Source organism: Halichoeres trimaculatus, unplaced genomic scaffold (genome assembly GCF_033239565.1).
Source record: "Halichoeres trimaculatus isolate MK-OKI-2021-1 unplaced genomic scaffold, fHalTri1.1 fHalTri1_scaffold_16, whole genome shotgun sequence".
In the NCBI taxonomy this organism is placed as follows: Eukaryota; Metazoa; Chordata; class Actinopteri; order Labriformes; family Labridae; genus Halichoeres; species Halichoeres trimaculatus.
The window spans coordinates 16,375,693-16,391,340 of NW_027437194.1; positions in this window are offsets into that span (position 1 = coordinate 16,375,693).

A 15,648-nucleotide genomic window follows, 5' to 3' on the forward strand; every position below is an offset into this window, starting at 1 on the left:
CTGCTCTGATTAATAATGCAGCAGTGTCTGACGGGGCAACAGGATCTCAAAACAAAAGCAGAGAGGAGTGTTAAACACTTGTATCCAATGGACGCATATTTTTGTTTCCTTCCAGCTGTTTGTTCATTATCATTTTATTCAGCAAGTTTTTAAGCAAAACCTGTTAAATGTTATTTTTTTTATTACAGGTCAATCACTAACACAGTCTCTCTGTTTTCCAGTAAATGAGGTTTGGTGAATCCTCTTTCATTCAAATCCAGGTAATAATACGTCATCAGTATTAAATGAGGATGAAGCTAAAGTTGCCTAATATCTCTGGTTTACAAACGCAGCCCAGCTGAGCGTCCCTCCATCCTTTGGCCCACGCACACAGTCTGTTATAAAGGTCAGAGGTTTACCTCCCGTGGCTGGCAGTGGGCATCAGCTCAAATTCATGCAGCCGAAGCTGGCCTGCTGCTCCCAGAGGTTGAAAGCCAAAGCTAAACAACAGAGCTTTTATTTTCAATAAGCTCTTACGCAACAACATCTGGGCCCTCACGATACAAGCACATCTTTTTTTTTTATAAAGCAGTGATTACATCAATACCCGCTAGCCCATCCTTCTTTCCCCCCAATAGGATCAAAATACGAAGGGCATTCCTATTTGCTCTGTTGACTGTGGGCCAGAAACAGGAATTTCTCTCACCCACCTCCCCCTCTCTCTTCCTTTTTTATTTGCTAATGATGTTCAAATCATTTTGTATTCTCAGTAATCATGAACATCTGGTGTGCACCATCTGGCAGTGTTGTTGTCTGATGGGCTTGACCATGATTGTTAGATTTAAAAAAAAAAAAGGACGTACAAATGTTAGAGCTGGTTTGACTGAGCTATTTTTGGTCAGATTAGTGATGTTCAAATGTTTCCAAGCACAGGAAGTGAAGCGTAATATGAATGAATACTTTATGTTCTTTTGTTTGGTGGGTTAGAGAAAAAAAGGGAAAGTCTGGTTTGTTTGGCAACAGACAAAAAAACTTTGATGTAACTGAGAATATTGTCTGAAGCAGGTTTTGAAGACCTTCCAGGATACTTTTCTGGGGCAACATGAGCCCATATATCTCGCACACAACAGCTTACAAATACAAACCCTGTGCTCACATACGGTGGGGTCAGGACAAAGAGATGATGACACAGGAGAAAGGGAAGGACGACGTGTTGCTGAGGGACCTAGTTAAGCTCCCTACAAGCTTAAAATACCAAAGTAGGGCTGTATCATACAGCATAAACCTGACACCTGGGATAATGCCTGTATGTTGTAGCACAGCCCATAGAGAGTGTGCCATATACACAACATAGGTACTCTCAGTGGTCAGGTCTGTGAGCAGAGTAATCACAGAGATCTACACTCACCAGCCACTTTATTAGGTACACCTTGCTAGTACTGGGTTGGACCCTCTTTTGCCTTAATCCTTGGTGGCATAGATTCAACAAGGTACTGCAAATATTCCTCAGAGAGTTTGGTCCATATTGACATGATAGCATCACACAGTTGCTGCAGATTTGTCGGCTGTACACCCTTGATGCCTGAGATTATTCCAGCTTTATGACATGGAGCGTTATCCTGCTGGAAGTAGCCATCAGAAGATGGGTACACTGTGCTCATAAAGGGATGGACATGGTCAGCAACAATACTCAGGTAGGCTGTGGACTTTAAACCATGCTCAGATGGTACTAAGGGTGCTAAAAAAATATCCCCCACACCATTACACCACCAGCAGTTGATACAAGGCAGGATGGATCCATGCTTTCATGTTGTTGACGCCAAATTCTGACCCTACCATCCGAATGTGGAGCAGAAATCCAGACTCATCAGTCCAGGCAACGTTTTTCCAATCTTCTATTGTCCAGTTTTGGTGTTGCTGTGTGAATTGTAGCCTCAGTTTCCTGTTCTTAGCTGACAGGAGGGTCACCTGGTGTGGTCTTCTGCTGCTGTAGCCCATCTGCCTCAAGGTTGGATGTGTTGTGTTCAGAGATGCTCTTCTGCAGACCTCGGTTGTAACCAGTGGTTATTTGAGTTACTGTTGCCTTTCTATCAGCTCCAACCAGTCTGTCCATTCTCCTCTGACCTCTGGCATCAACTAGGCATTTTGGCCCACAGAACTGCTGCTCACTGGATATTTTCTCTTTTGGGACCATTCTCTGTAAACTCTAGAGATGGTTGTGGGTTAAAATCCCAGTAGATCAGCAGTTTCTGGAATACTGAGACCAGCCCGTCTGGCACCAACAACCATGCCACGTTCAAAGTCATTTGAATCCCCGTTCTTCCCCATTCTGATGCTCGGTTTGAACTGCAGCAGATTGTCTTGACCATGCTACATGCCTAAATGCAATGAGTTTCTGCCATATGATTGGCTGATTAGAAATTTGAATTAACGTGCAGTTGGACAGGTGTGCCTAATAAAGTGGCCGGTGAGTGTATGTAGCTGTTCATCACTCTCAAAAAAGAAACACTGCAGAAAACTGACCACTTAGCATCTGGTATCAAGAAACAGTTGAGGGCCAGGTAAGGTTTGATTTCATAAGTCTTGAATGATGCAACAAGGATCTTCAACCACACTTAATATTTGATTTGTTCCAGGAACATCAAATCAAGCATTCATATGGTAGATTCAGGGTTATCAAATATGTCAGAGCAGCTGAATCTTGGTCAGAAAGTTCTGACACCCCTTGTTAGACGGAGAAATTGAGCCCTATGTTTCCTCTTTGTGCTCTATTACTGAATGTTAAAGCTTTATAGCTGCTCTGTATCCTCATGTCTCCTTTATATAACTGAACTCTACTTAGGGAGGGTTTGTGCTCTGTTGTCTTTCGGGTCCCTGTGGATTGTTATTGCAGACTGCCTGCTGCTGTGGACCTACAACTGAGATTTGCATTGCTACATTAAGCCTCTAATATCTGCTGTTATTTTTGCTGCTCCTTGTCTGTTCGTCTCCCTGTCTGTCTGTCTGTCTGTCTGTAAACATACTGTTTTATATTCTCTGTTTCTCTCCATCTCTCTTGTTCACCTTGCCAGTCAGGGCAGACAGACTTTCCAGCCTTATGAAAAAAATATCACATTGGGCCAAAGCAGCTGTTTTTCTGACTTAATTGTGTTAGAGAGTTTAGGCACAGCTCACCTGACTGACAGGTGGGCACCCTGTAGCTGCCAGTGAGAAGCCTCTAACACCTAAATACACCAGATATGTCTGTTGTCCGACTTCGGTCTGTTGCGTGTTAACTGTGTTTGTCAACTCACACCGGCTGCATGTTCAATGTTCAATTTTGAATTTGTGCATCACAACCCCACATCTGGCAAAAACAGGATGGCTGCGTATTACCTGCAACATGACAGACCAGCATCGTATGTTGTACACAGATCCAGTGTATGTTGATACATGACTTGAATGGAAACCTATCTGATCCATTGCTGTGATGGAGTGGAGACGTACTGCAGACATATCTGGTGTATTTCGGCCATAAGCCTGCTTCTTGAGTAAGAACCTCAAATAAGGATGGGCTTTAAAATTTAGCGTCACATACAGATGAGTGATGTCACGGATACTTTTTCCAGTCTATGGTTCAATATTTTTGTGGTACTAAAAAAAAGAATAGTCTCTTCTTCTTCCCCACTGTTGGCATAAGGCTGCCTGCCAATGAGCTCGGTCCTAATCGAGGTCCCTGCCCGCTAATTAGAAATTGTCCTTTCTACTGTTGCCATAATTACAATTATTATTATCTTGGAGGTGGATTTATGTTTATTACCTGTATAAAAAACTACAAAAAGTGCAAGTTTGTCCCTTTTCACACGGCTGAGATGCATTTATTATTAAATGTGAGATTCAAAATAAGTTAATCAGCATCAAAATCAGTGATTTCTAAATGTTGTTTTTCAGTGTACATGGAAGGCGTGGCAAATCCACATACAGCAAAGTCCCTGTGATGACATGGACTGACAAAGTTGAGAAGAGAGATCTGTCCTTTTTCTTGAAGAAAATTTCCTCTTCCTGTTCCAACTTGAGAGTCTATCAACAAAGTGAAAAGCGAGGTTATGTTAGCTCTGCTTGGTGAGGTTGGAGTTGGTAGATGAGCACTGGTAGGACATAACCAGGATTCACTAACACTACACATTATGGACATGTCTGTGGGGAACGCTAAACAGTTTGCTCATCTTCTGGACACTTAACTACACAACGGACAGACAAAGTCTGCTTGTTTTTATGTTTCAAACAATAAATACATTACCTTGTTGCTTTGCATCCTGGGAAAAGCTGCCTTGAAAAAATAAAAGTAGTGTTAAATAAAGGTCTGCACTTTAAAAAAAATGCACATCTTGACAAGAATCCCGTCTTTATGATGGTGGGTGATGGTGCTCAAAGAAAAGAGTCTTAATCCCATAAAACATTACCGATTCTTGCCACAGGTGTCACTGCAATCAACACCAAACGGGTTATCCTCACAGAGACTTTAATCAGACAGGTACAGCTCCATTTCTTCTCCTGTTGATTTACCACATGATCAAAGACTTCTGCATGATGAGTCATGTGAACGTAAAGATAAATCAGATTCATGCAACGGGACATAACACGACATGAAAACATACCACAGCAATGACTCATGTAAAGTGAATATCACAGGCTCTGATGGGGTGGGGGCAGTAAAGTGCTGCAATGCAGTCTGTGTGGACTCTGTGCATTCATGCAGTGTCTTTACAGGATGTGTGAGAAGCAGAGAACATACAGTGCCCTACAGCAGGTGAATTACAGCCTCCACTGCACCGTGCAAACACACTCAGAGCCTCTTAGCCTCTCAGAGCACAAGTCCACAGCACACACATGTAGTTATACTCTAATTGCAAGTACTTCCAAAAACTAATTTTGCTTATCTTTGATGAGGGAATTTAATATCAAATAAACTTTGATGTCAGTATTAGATTATTCTCTTTACTCTGTCTACAGAGAAAAATAAAACTGTCTACCAGCCTTGTTACGTGTTCTTTGTAGAATGTATTCTGCTTTTTAATTATATTTAATGAAAAGATAAAAAGGCTGGATATTTTTGTCTTCATGCAGAGTCATCATAGGTGAACACAGGGCTTTCCATTCTGTATTAGTGCAGTATGTACTCATGGCTGCTGCATCAGGCCATTAGCACTGAAGAGCAGGGGAGAGCTGTGTTAGTCAAGAGGGCTCGAGATGGGCTGCTCATACACTCAAGTGTGCTGTTCATACAATACCAGTGTAAGTGCGGTTAGCAGACGTGCTTAAAAACATGTATGAGGTGCACGTAAGGACTGGATTTCTCTGCATTTCATTAACATTCTTCCAGTTTCCATACTGCACTGTTTATCTTAGATTTGAGTGTACATGTCTGATTCAACAGGATAAAGGTTGGATATTTTATAGACGAATCAAATGCACTTCGAGGCTGAATAATTTCAGATTTTTATCAATGTAAATCTTAAACTGTGACTGAAATACCCTTTATGAACCTGACCTACATAACTGTGCGTGTATACAGTAGTGCTGACATCAAAGACTTACAGATTATATTTCAGGCAGGGTCTGTGATTTATCTACAGCTTCTTGGTTAACTGCAGCATTAATCATTCCACACACTGTGCAGTGTGTATGGTTCAAAACCTGCAAACGCAACCAAGTCGTCTCTTACTGGTGATTTTTATTTATTTTTAGAATTAATTAATTTATTTATTTATTTTACTTGACAAGGACAAAGGTTTTCAGTGGCCAGTACAAACCAAAAGTGGACCAAGCGAAGAAAACCAAAAAACCAGCATCAAGGTCATTAGCAATTAAAGCTCACACTGCAAAACTGTTTTATCTTCAGTTAAAAATGTTTTTAATGAATTAATATGAGCCACATGCACTTAGAAGGGGTCTTTGAGAGGGAATTTTTATTTTATTTTATTTTTTTACGAGCAATTCACTTAAAAACTACAGTTTTTAAGTGAATATTTATTTTATATTTTATTTATAATACATATTTTATTTATAATACATATTTTCATATGGTTTTGTGAAGATTTTCTGACATTTTACGTTTAAAAATAGTCAAACGGTGTTCATGGGTTACATGCAGCTCCAACACATGGCATCCTGAGAGGCTGGATGACAGGATGTTTTTTAAAACCCTTTTCAAAGCCACATCTGAACCGAGAAAAAGGTCTTCTTTGGATATGTTTTGTGGTAGATGACAACAACAACTTAATGTGAATAAAATGAACAAGGATGTCTCCATCTGTTGTAAGGTAAGCTGGCAGCATATCTGAGACAACATATACTATAATGGAAAGAAATACAGAGTTTATAACATCTGTAACATTAGCTTCAGTTAGCTAAAGTTAGCCTTATGTTAGCTCCCAGCTGCGTCATGTCTAAGCAGCAACCTCCGGTCTAAGGATATGAGACAATGCTAAAGTGCTAAAATCTGCTGTTTCTCGAGTGTTTGCTTAAGGCTGGCTCCGGAAGTACCAGAAGTCACATACACACCAAGCTGAAAAAAAGCCATTTTCAAAGCAGGAATTAACCTATTTACAGCTTGGTTCAAAAAACATCTCTTGTCTGAGACGCTAATTATACCACCAGCACTAATTGTACAGGGGGTGAATTTTTTTCAAACTCGGCCGTTCAGACATTAAGATCACGAGCTCCTCCAATAAGAGGCACAGCTGAGGGTCACGTGACCGACGGGCGCCCTATGGCTGTAGGCGAAGCCCTTGCCACTACCAATATGGCCGCCACAGCCGGTGTGCTTCATTTTCCGTTTCAGAAACAGACGGGTGACGTCAACGAGACTACGCTATGTTTTATACAGTCTTTGGTCATGTCACTTTGTTTGTTGGGAGTTCATGGGCCTATTTTTTTTCTAGTTTTTGTACTTTGGTGATCATACATCTTTGTTCGCTGGTATCCAACAGGCTCTGGTTAAACCAACAGTAATTTCTGGAGCTTAGCTTCATTATCTTATCTAATCGCAGAGATTGGAAAACGTTATGCTGAATGATTCAGTGTAAATACTGAAGCACCAAGCTAACAGAGACAGACTCTTGATAAAGATGGTAAAAAAGGTGTTATATTTTTGTCATGACCAATGCTGATCCTCTATCTGGTTGTGTGAGATGGTGATGAGGTGTATCAGGTTTGGGACATTTAAATTTTGTCTTGCAACTGAATCTTCTTATCAACCTTCTCACCAATAAAACTATTAATATTTCCCACCAATGTGTAGTTTAGACTATTTGGCGACTCTAGATGATATGTGACCTTTAGTGTCCAAAAATCATCAATGTCCTCCTTTAACATTTCTCCTACGATGACACCTGCCATAGCAGCTGTCACTAAATGTTGATTGTTTACCAGAGTGAGAGGAGGGGAGAAAATCTTCAAAATCGGCTAAAAATCCAGACTCTGCTGCTTTGTTGGAGGTGAGGATAAGGCTCAGAATCAGCCTGATTATCTGTTTGTTTGTATCCTACTTTACAGGACTTAAAGGATCTGCTACTTTCGCCTAGTTGCCAGATACCACACCTTCAGAGGTCTACAGGAGTTCACGTCACTTCAGGTCAGGGCTGTTTCTGCCCTGACCTGTGACGACAAGAACCCAGGAAGGTGGACATGAAGTCATGGCTGATTGATGATTAAATACAACAAATTTATGGTTTATGTTAAAGATAAAAATGTTAAGCGATGTCTTGTCTTTCTTCCGTACTTGTAAAGCCTGTGATCAGATCTTATTCTGCTGTGCCAGTGTGAGTGTGTCACCTAGTGTTCTCTTATTTCACTCAGAGTGTCAGGTGTAAACACATCCCTGTTCACTGACAGTCACAAGTGGCACTGAGACACTCGATGCCCACCTTCCCAGAACAACAATGAGTGATTCAGAAACACTTTTCCCAATTTACAATAAATCAAATTCAAATATCCTCGTTAATGTAAATGTATACAGTAGATTTATATTTGCATGAATGTCAAACTACAGCAGAGTGGATAATAGAAGCAGGGGCTTCAAATACTCATATGAAACATGCAAATGCACACACTTTTACATAACCAATAGAAGCACACACGCATGCACAAACGCACAGGAAGGTCCTGCAGTGTGTTGAAAGAGAGGATGTGCAAACAGGGAAACACTTGTGCCCGCTGGCAACAGCAAGGTCTACTTCATTCATCATTAAGTGGATTTACAGTGGTGAGGATATCATGTCTCTGAAATAAGGTACAGCACAGCGTGAATAAGTAAAGTGGACAAATGGTCAGTGTGCTTACATGAAACATCGCTCTACAATCAAAAAATGAGACTTTTTAAAATTATTACGTTTACACTTTCTATCAAATTTCACCAAAGTGTATCTAGTAAGGTCTCACAAAACTATGTTTGAACTGTACATAGGCTGCATGCATAAAGCAGCATAGACTGATGTATTATAAACTGGCATCATACAAGCTCGACAAAGGCAAATTAGCTTGGCACTGTTAGTACTGGCACTGACGCTGGCTTCCACGGTGTCCACAAACTCACTGTGGCTGAATCATCTCAGTGTTGCTCCTTCTTCTGGCCAGTGTTGGAGGATCAAATTTGTATTTACTGTCCCTGTCTTAAGCCACCGATTCATGATGATTTCACCCACAAACATGTTAATGGAGTAAAGTCAGCCTGGCTGTTCTCTGGGAGGGTGGGGGATTTCAAGGAAACTTTTATGGGTCCTGGAGAACTTGTTTTTTTCTTTTCTTCTTTTTTTAATTTCTTTAATGTTCAAAAAAAAAAAAAAAAAAAAGAATGCATGGCCACCATTAAGTTATGAAAGCAGAGGTGACTTATGGAGCTCCTCTGCAGTATGAGAGGCCAGTTCACAACAGAAAGTCATGCAGCAGGTTAACATTCTGGTCTCTCTGATAACCATCAGTCGCTGTGAGGAGATCCTTAGTCACACCATTGTCACAGAAACCAAGTACAAAACATACTATTTGCAGACAAGCGGTCATTAGCTTTCTGTTGTTGTGAGTTTTTCAGGCTTTCCCCCAGGTTGGCCACAGTTTTCATTCACATTTTACAGTGTCCCAACTCTTTTTTTGGATGAGGATGATTTTATCCCTCTAGAGCCCAGTTTAGCACCAGTGCTATGGTTAGCATATTTGTTTGGGTTGGTGGTAGATTTAAAACCAGAAAAGATTGATTGATAATTCTTTTTGCATATAAAATCTGGGGAGTTACACTTTTATGCTGTGTTTTCAACATGTTTCAGAGCCTTAGTTCCTTCCTTTCCTTCCAGATATCTAGTATTAAAAAGTAAGCAACAAAAACATTATGGGACCACAGTTGTTCACATCATTCCCCACGTTGAATACACATCATTATGTTTTTTACATTTACATTTGTAGGTGATCTAGCCTTGATATTTCTGTATTTGGAAAAATATGAGTAAAATTGTCTTTTTTTCCATGCTTTATTCCACCTTATAGCAATTTATTTGATAATTCTGTTTTATTAAAGTTTGGATTATAAAAGTTTCATAGATGTATAACAAAGGTTTTATGCAAAAAAAAAAAGGGACTACACCATGTAATAATGTATACGTTGAAAGACTTGGTCATGAAGGGTTAGAAAAGGTCATACTTTTTAGGCACTTGTTAAAATGTCTTAAATGTCTTATTTTAAGTAGAGATTTACCACACCTCCATCCATATGGCATTCATAATACAGTGACCGGCCCACTCAATGCTGCTTGGAGCTTTACTGTGTGATACTCTGAATTTGAAAAAAAGACAGAAAAGGAATCTACCTTTCGCTCCGGAAAAACAAAAAATCACTGTGGAACACAGCAATTAAAAATAACAAAATAAAACCATCACATGCAGGAGAAGAATTGCATAATGTCAATGAAACAAGAAGACAGTGAACTCCCAGGACACATGCAGGCACAGAGAGGAGGAGGTTGTGAGGGGACATTTGGACTGGTAGCTGTACCAGCTGTTCCCCACGTGTCACACTGGACACATTATTATTACCGTGTACATGAAGTCAGATAATACAGGGGGACAGGCTTTTTTGCTTTGTTGCATAAGGGTTTTGGAGGGTAACAAGGGAAAAACGCAGAAACAGCAGCTTGAAGACAGCTGACAGGAGGTAAACAACAGCAGGACTTCTTCAATGAAAGGAATTGTGTCTGTTTGTGCTGCATTGGGTGCTTGTTCGTGCATAAAGCATGTGTACATGTGTGTTCGTTTCAAGTTGACGTACTGTGCTCAATTACTGCGATGTTTTGACTTATCAATCAGTACGTACCGTGGTCCCTCTCTCTGTCACATGTCTGAGACAGCTGCTGCAGCGAGTATTCATCACTCTTTGGGCTTTAGGTGCAATAATCTGTGAACAGAGAAAATACAGAGAGAACACAGAGAGAAAAATGTGATGTTTCTCGAAATATCTTTGGAGAAGGAGCTTGATTGTGCTGCATATTGGCATTCGTGGATTTTTCTTTTTGTCCAGTCAGAACACTAAGAACCAACTGTTGTGTAACATGAATTATAAAACGACTTTGGACTAACCTTTCATCGAGCAATGGTATGTTTTGAGCAACAAGGTTGAGGAGCAGGAAGAGCCCTCCTGCAATGATATCTTCAGAGGTCTAAAGTTGAGAGCAATCCATCATCGGAAGCACGTCCAGCCTCTGAAACCTCATTTTCCTGAAAGCCTCTTCATGGTTGTAACATCACTCAACGGCTGGACACTGCCAACTTCCCGCCACCGCCGGCTGAAATACAGCCACAGTCTGTATCCCCCCAGCTGGAGCTCCTCTGTATTACTCGATGGCTTTTTGTCAGCGGGGAGAACAGCTGCAGAGCCAAAGGTTTTTCTCCTGTGATGCATGGCTGTGATGGAAGTAGGTTGACTGACTCTGAGTCATCCATAGTCTGTCCCAGCAGAGCAGATTTATTGCAAGCTTGGCAGGGAGAGCTCTAGCTAATAGAAAGACGGAACACCCACTATCCTACATGTTGTTCACCATCTTTCACAGGCTGATAGATTGTGTGTGAGGACACATTGAACGGGATAGGATTTAACCTGTTGGCTTGTGTTCATTTTTATATGCCACTACTTTGGGAAAAAATGAAACCCTGATTATTTTGAGTTTATTGTCTTGCGTATATTGATCATAACAATGTACACTTTCTTTATTGGAAGATCTGATTAACTACTGTTGATAGTATTTGGGTAGAGTGTGGTTTCAAGCTGTTTTCAGAGCTACATACAGAGTAATATTAATGAGCTGATGGTGTATGGCAGGGGTGGCCAACCTGTGGCCCGCGAGCTGCAGGTGGCTCTTCACCTTTCGGTATGCGGCTCTTCAATCCATTCATAACAATATATATATATGTATATATTGTTATGAGTAGTGGTGTGCCGATCAATCTAAAATACTGATGTATTGATGCCAACGTAGGGATCAGTATTGATCAATACTTGGGTAATGGGACTGATACTTAAGTTTCAGTTTCTCTTCTCTGCGTGTGCTCCTTTCGATTGCTCAGTCACTCATGTGCTCATAACTATCTATCTAAAAAGATAGATAAAAGAAACTTTGTCTCTTCTGCAGTAAAAACAGAAATTTGTCTTTGACACGGCTCCAGATACGAATTTAAACACACTTACAAACATTTCATTTTTTATTATTTCAGGTGTTTGTGAGAGGAAGTGCGTTTGTAAGACCACATGTGTGATGTGGCTCTTTGTAGTACCACAGTAATTTTTGTGGCTCTTGGTCTCTGACTGGTTGGCCACCCCTGGTGTATGGGTTAAGAAATGATTTTCAGTAAAGAGGTATAATTTGTCTTGAAGCTATGTGTCTGATAGCTGAATTAAATAAATGCTAAGATGCACCTATACTCAGTGACTCTTAACTATTGATGAGACATGTAACAGCAGAAATAAAGCTAACCAAATAGACAGGGGATAAAAATCAAGATTAGTTCAGTCAATCTAGATCTTAGAATAATAGGGAAAGCAGGACAATAAAAGACATTAAAAGCTGTCCTTCTTGTATAAGCTTAAAGCCCTGGGGAAATAAGAGTTGGTGGAGATGAGTCAGAGAGGAGCTCTGACACCTCAGGCTAGCGTGTCGAGCTAACAGAGTCATGCTGCGTAGTCTAAATGTTGGTTCTATTGATGTCAGGCCTGATGAGGTAAGTGACTCATTAGTGATAGATTCATTAGCTTTGGATCGAATTAGGGCACCTTGCCATTGTGGGCAGCTTAATTATTCATAAGGATGAGCTCAAAGGACCTAAAGCTGGATTTACAGCTTTGTCCTGAGTCTCTGTTTGGTCTAATGAGATGTTAAGATAGAGAAACAATGTAGATCACAGTCACTTATGACTCTACCAGTATGAACTGGTGAATTCATATTTGAAATAGATGTTTCCCCAATTTGAGACTTCTTCTGTTGCTCAATTGTAGTATTCGATTTAGGGCATGAATTTAAAATGAACACTCAAGACTTTAGGAAAACCCAACGCCTGGACGCCAATTAAACTTTAAGACATTTAAAGAGTAGGAGACTCTTATCTCCTTATCAGATGCTGGCCGACAGAACTCAATAAATATTACATTGTTTCAGACTAATACGGCAACCTGAACTAATCCATGCACCATTAAAAGAGATTTATGTGACAAAGGAAATAAAGAGGCTTTTAGGTAAGACTCAGCTGAGCTGGGTTAGCGTTTTGCTATTGCTGTAGGCGGCACAGCAAATAGACAAGTAAATAGTTTCTCTCCATTTGGAATGTGGGATGTTGAATGAGTGTCTTTTTGTTATCTAGAGAAAAGGAAAGTAAAACAAAATGGTTCAAATTACGTTTAAAAAAAAATGGCTGTTTAATGGGTCTGTGATTTTGTTTCATTGTAAATCTATCTAATCTAGATAGTAGATCTTGAGTCGAGTCTTGTTACTCTCATTATTGTTGGGAAAGTCTACAACACTTTTTGGTTCTTTAATCACTCCGGCATTTTCTGTTCAACTCATCCTGTTAGTACAGTTGTGGTGTGATTTACTAGATACATATTAACAGTCACATTGTTGCCTCATATCAACAAGTGGGCTCTCTATTTGCTCATGACAAAATTAGTTAATGTCTCGCATTTCCTGATTGGCTGTTTTAACAAAAAGAAAATAAAAATATAAAAATCTAATTACTAATACTAAACATTTTTAAATATGTATGGCCCCATATTCTATACAGATCAGGGGGAAGAAAATCAGTCCAACACACATCACACCACAGGACCATTTGGCAAGATAAGCTTGTAGTTTAATTTTGTCAGGTATAGGAAATAGAAACACATGGTAAGTGGGCTTTCTTTTTTTTTATAGCAGTGCAAATCTGTCTTTGGAGGACGGGCCCAGGTGTTACCAACCACCTTAACGATCAATTAAAAAGGGGCTCCCCAAAGCTCTGCCAATCAGATCAGCAGGAACCTGGAACTGGACCAGTCATTGTAACTAATGTCATTAGAAACAGCTGTGTGTCTTTGTCAGCTTGTCAGGAGCATATTGGTTTGAAATACAAATAACTAATATATATATATATAAAAATATATATATATAAAAAAAAATATATATATATATATATATATATATATATAGTACAGATATCCTGTGAACAGCTCAAGCCTCTCTCTGAGGTTATCCTGGTCCATCAGCAGGGACTTTCTTGTCACGAGTTTTGCGGCTGAGATAACACTCCACAAATCCTGGCTTCTTCATGAGGATTTGCAGACCCTAAACATAATCATTAGACTGGTGGAGCATGTTGGAGCCATTTGGGATTAAATCCTGCTTGAAGGGCTGATTTCAAGGCAAGAAATATCAGAGATTAAGACCTTAAGACTTTGTGGCTGTGACATAACCTTGACTCCTCCTTGACTCCTCCTTGACAGCTTCACCTTTATGACAACACTAACACCTTAAAGCAGCTTGCTTCAGGATACATACTAAATATTTCCAGTGGTTTCCCTTTGTGACCCATTTTGTAAGTGTAATGTATAATCCAGCTTCTCTATTCCAAGGTGAGGACTCTGCATGTGGTAATGAGCAGCTGCAGGGAACCTCTTTCTTTTGGGAGATTTAACCTTCCTGTGCTGCTGAGGCAGCAGAGCAAAACAACAGGAAGCTTAACCACAACGACAGAGCAGGAGAAAGATGTTGGGTTTTTCAAGAGGACAGATGATGAGGTGAGGGGCAACAGGACACAAAGAGGCAGTGTGAAGAGGGGTGAGCTGGAGCGTCTCAACTAAATATATGTGTTGAGAGGAGCAGACGTCAGGAGAGGCTCAGTGATAGTGCAGGAAAAAGTGGGAAAGTTTGACGTCATAGGTTACGCATTTTCTCTGAGGTCTGACGAGCACCCTTCACTTCATTTCCTCAGCCTTGGACCAGAAACACATCGTATCCTCTTACCCTAAAACGTTCTGAATTCATCTAAAGTAATTCCCTCCTCTCGTTCCCAGCCCTGCAGGCAGACGGACACACACAAACAAGCTTCACACAGCATATGCACACATGTCTGTCTGTCTGCTCTGTCTGGTAGCTGGACCTCTCCAGATCACCATGGATTACTCTGGGATTTTCCCAGCAGCATCCAAATCTCTGGCTTTCAACCTTTGGGAGATTTGACTTTTGTGAGCCGTAATTAACGATTAGATTCCAGTCATACTTTGCCAACGCTGGCGTGACCAATGTTTTATCTAGGGTTTCAACGTCCTCATAGCATGGTAGACATGTATACACAACATTACAGACAGCCATCTATTTGTTTAAATGCTTGTCCTTGGAGGTTTCGCAGCGGGCTGACATTAATCTCAGAGGATATAAGTGAGAAAGTATCGTGCTAGTCACATCAGATGTATTCAAATATGCACAAAATTCCTAGAAACTTGTGGACATTTCCTGCGTGGACTGTATGTTTGCAGGTAAACATAAAAGTTTCACCCTAACTAGACATTTTCCTTAAGGTCCTCTATTATGATTTCCCAAAGTACAAAAACACAGCAGGACACAAATTCCTTGAAAACGCCTGGATCTCTGCACACACATTTTTCCAGACTTCCAAATTTCAAGTAATCTTCAGGAGTTTATATGTGAAAGAGACCAATAAAACAAGTGATTCAGGCTCATACTAACACCCAAAGCCATCTTACTGTAACTCATTTATAGATTGGTTTGCTTGAAGAAGAAATTTTGCTATTTCTTTCTTTCTTTTTTTTTTTTTGCTTTATACTGCCCATGTAGTAACCCCATTGCAGATTTCACTTTTTTCCTCCCCTTGGTGTTTGAGGGAACCCCTATTTTGTTTGTTTGTTTTGGAACATATAATTTTGATCACTGTATAGACAGATTTAAGGATTTCTACAACACATGAATATGTAGAAGTTTAAAAATCTGTACACATTCAGTTTGAATATCTCGCACTGTTACCTTATATCCACGTTTCAAATATAGGAAAGCAGAGCACCCCCTCCTTAAATATGCTATGAGGAGGATCTCTTTTTATTGGACTGCCTTGCCACCTTCTGGCCCGGAGTCTCACGCACACTGTCGCAAAGACTTTTAGCAAGGT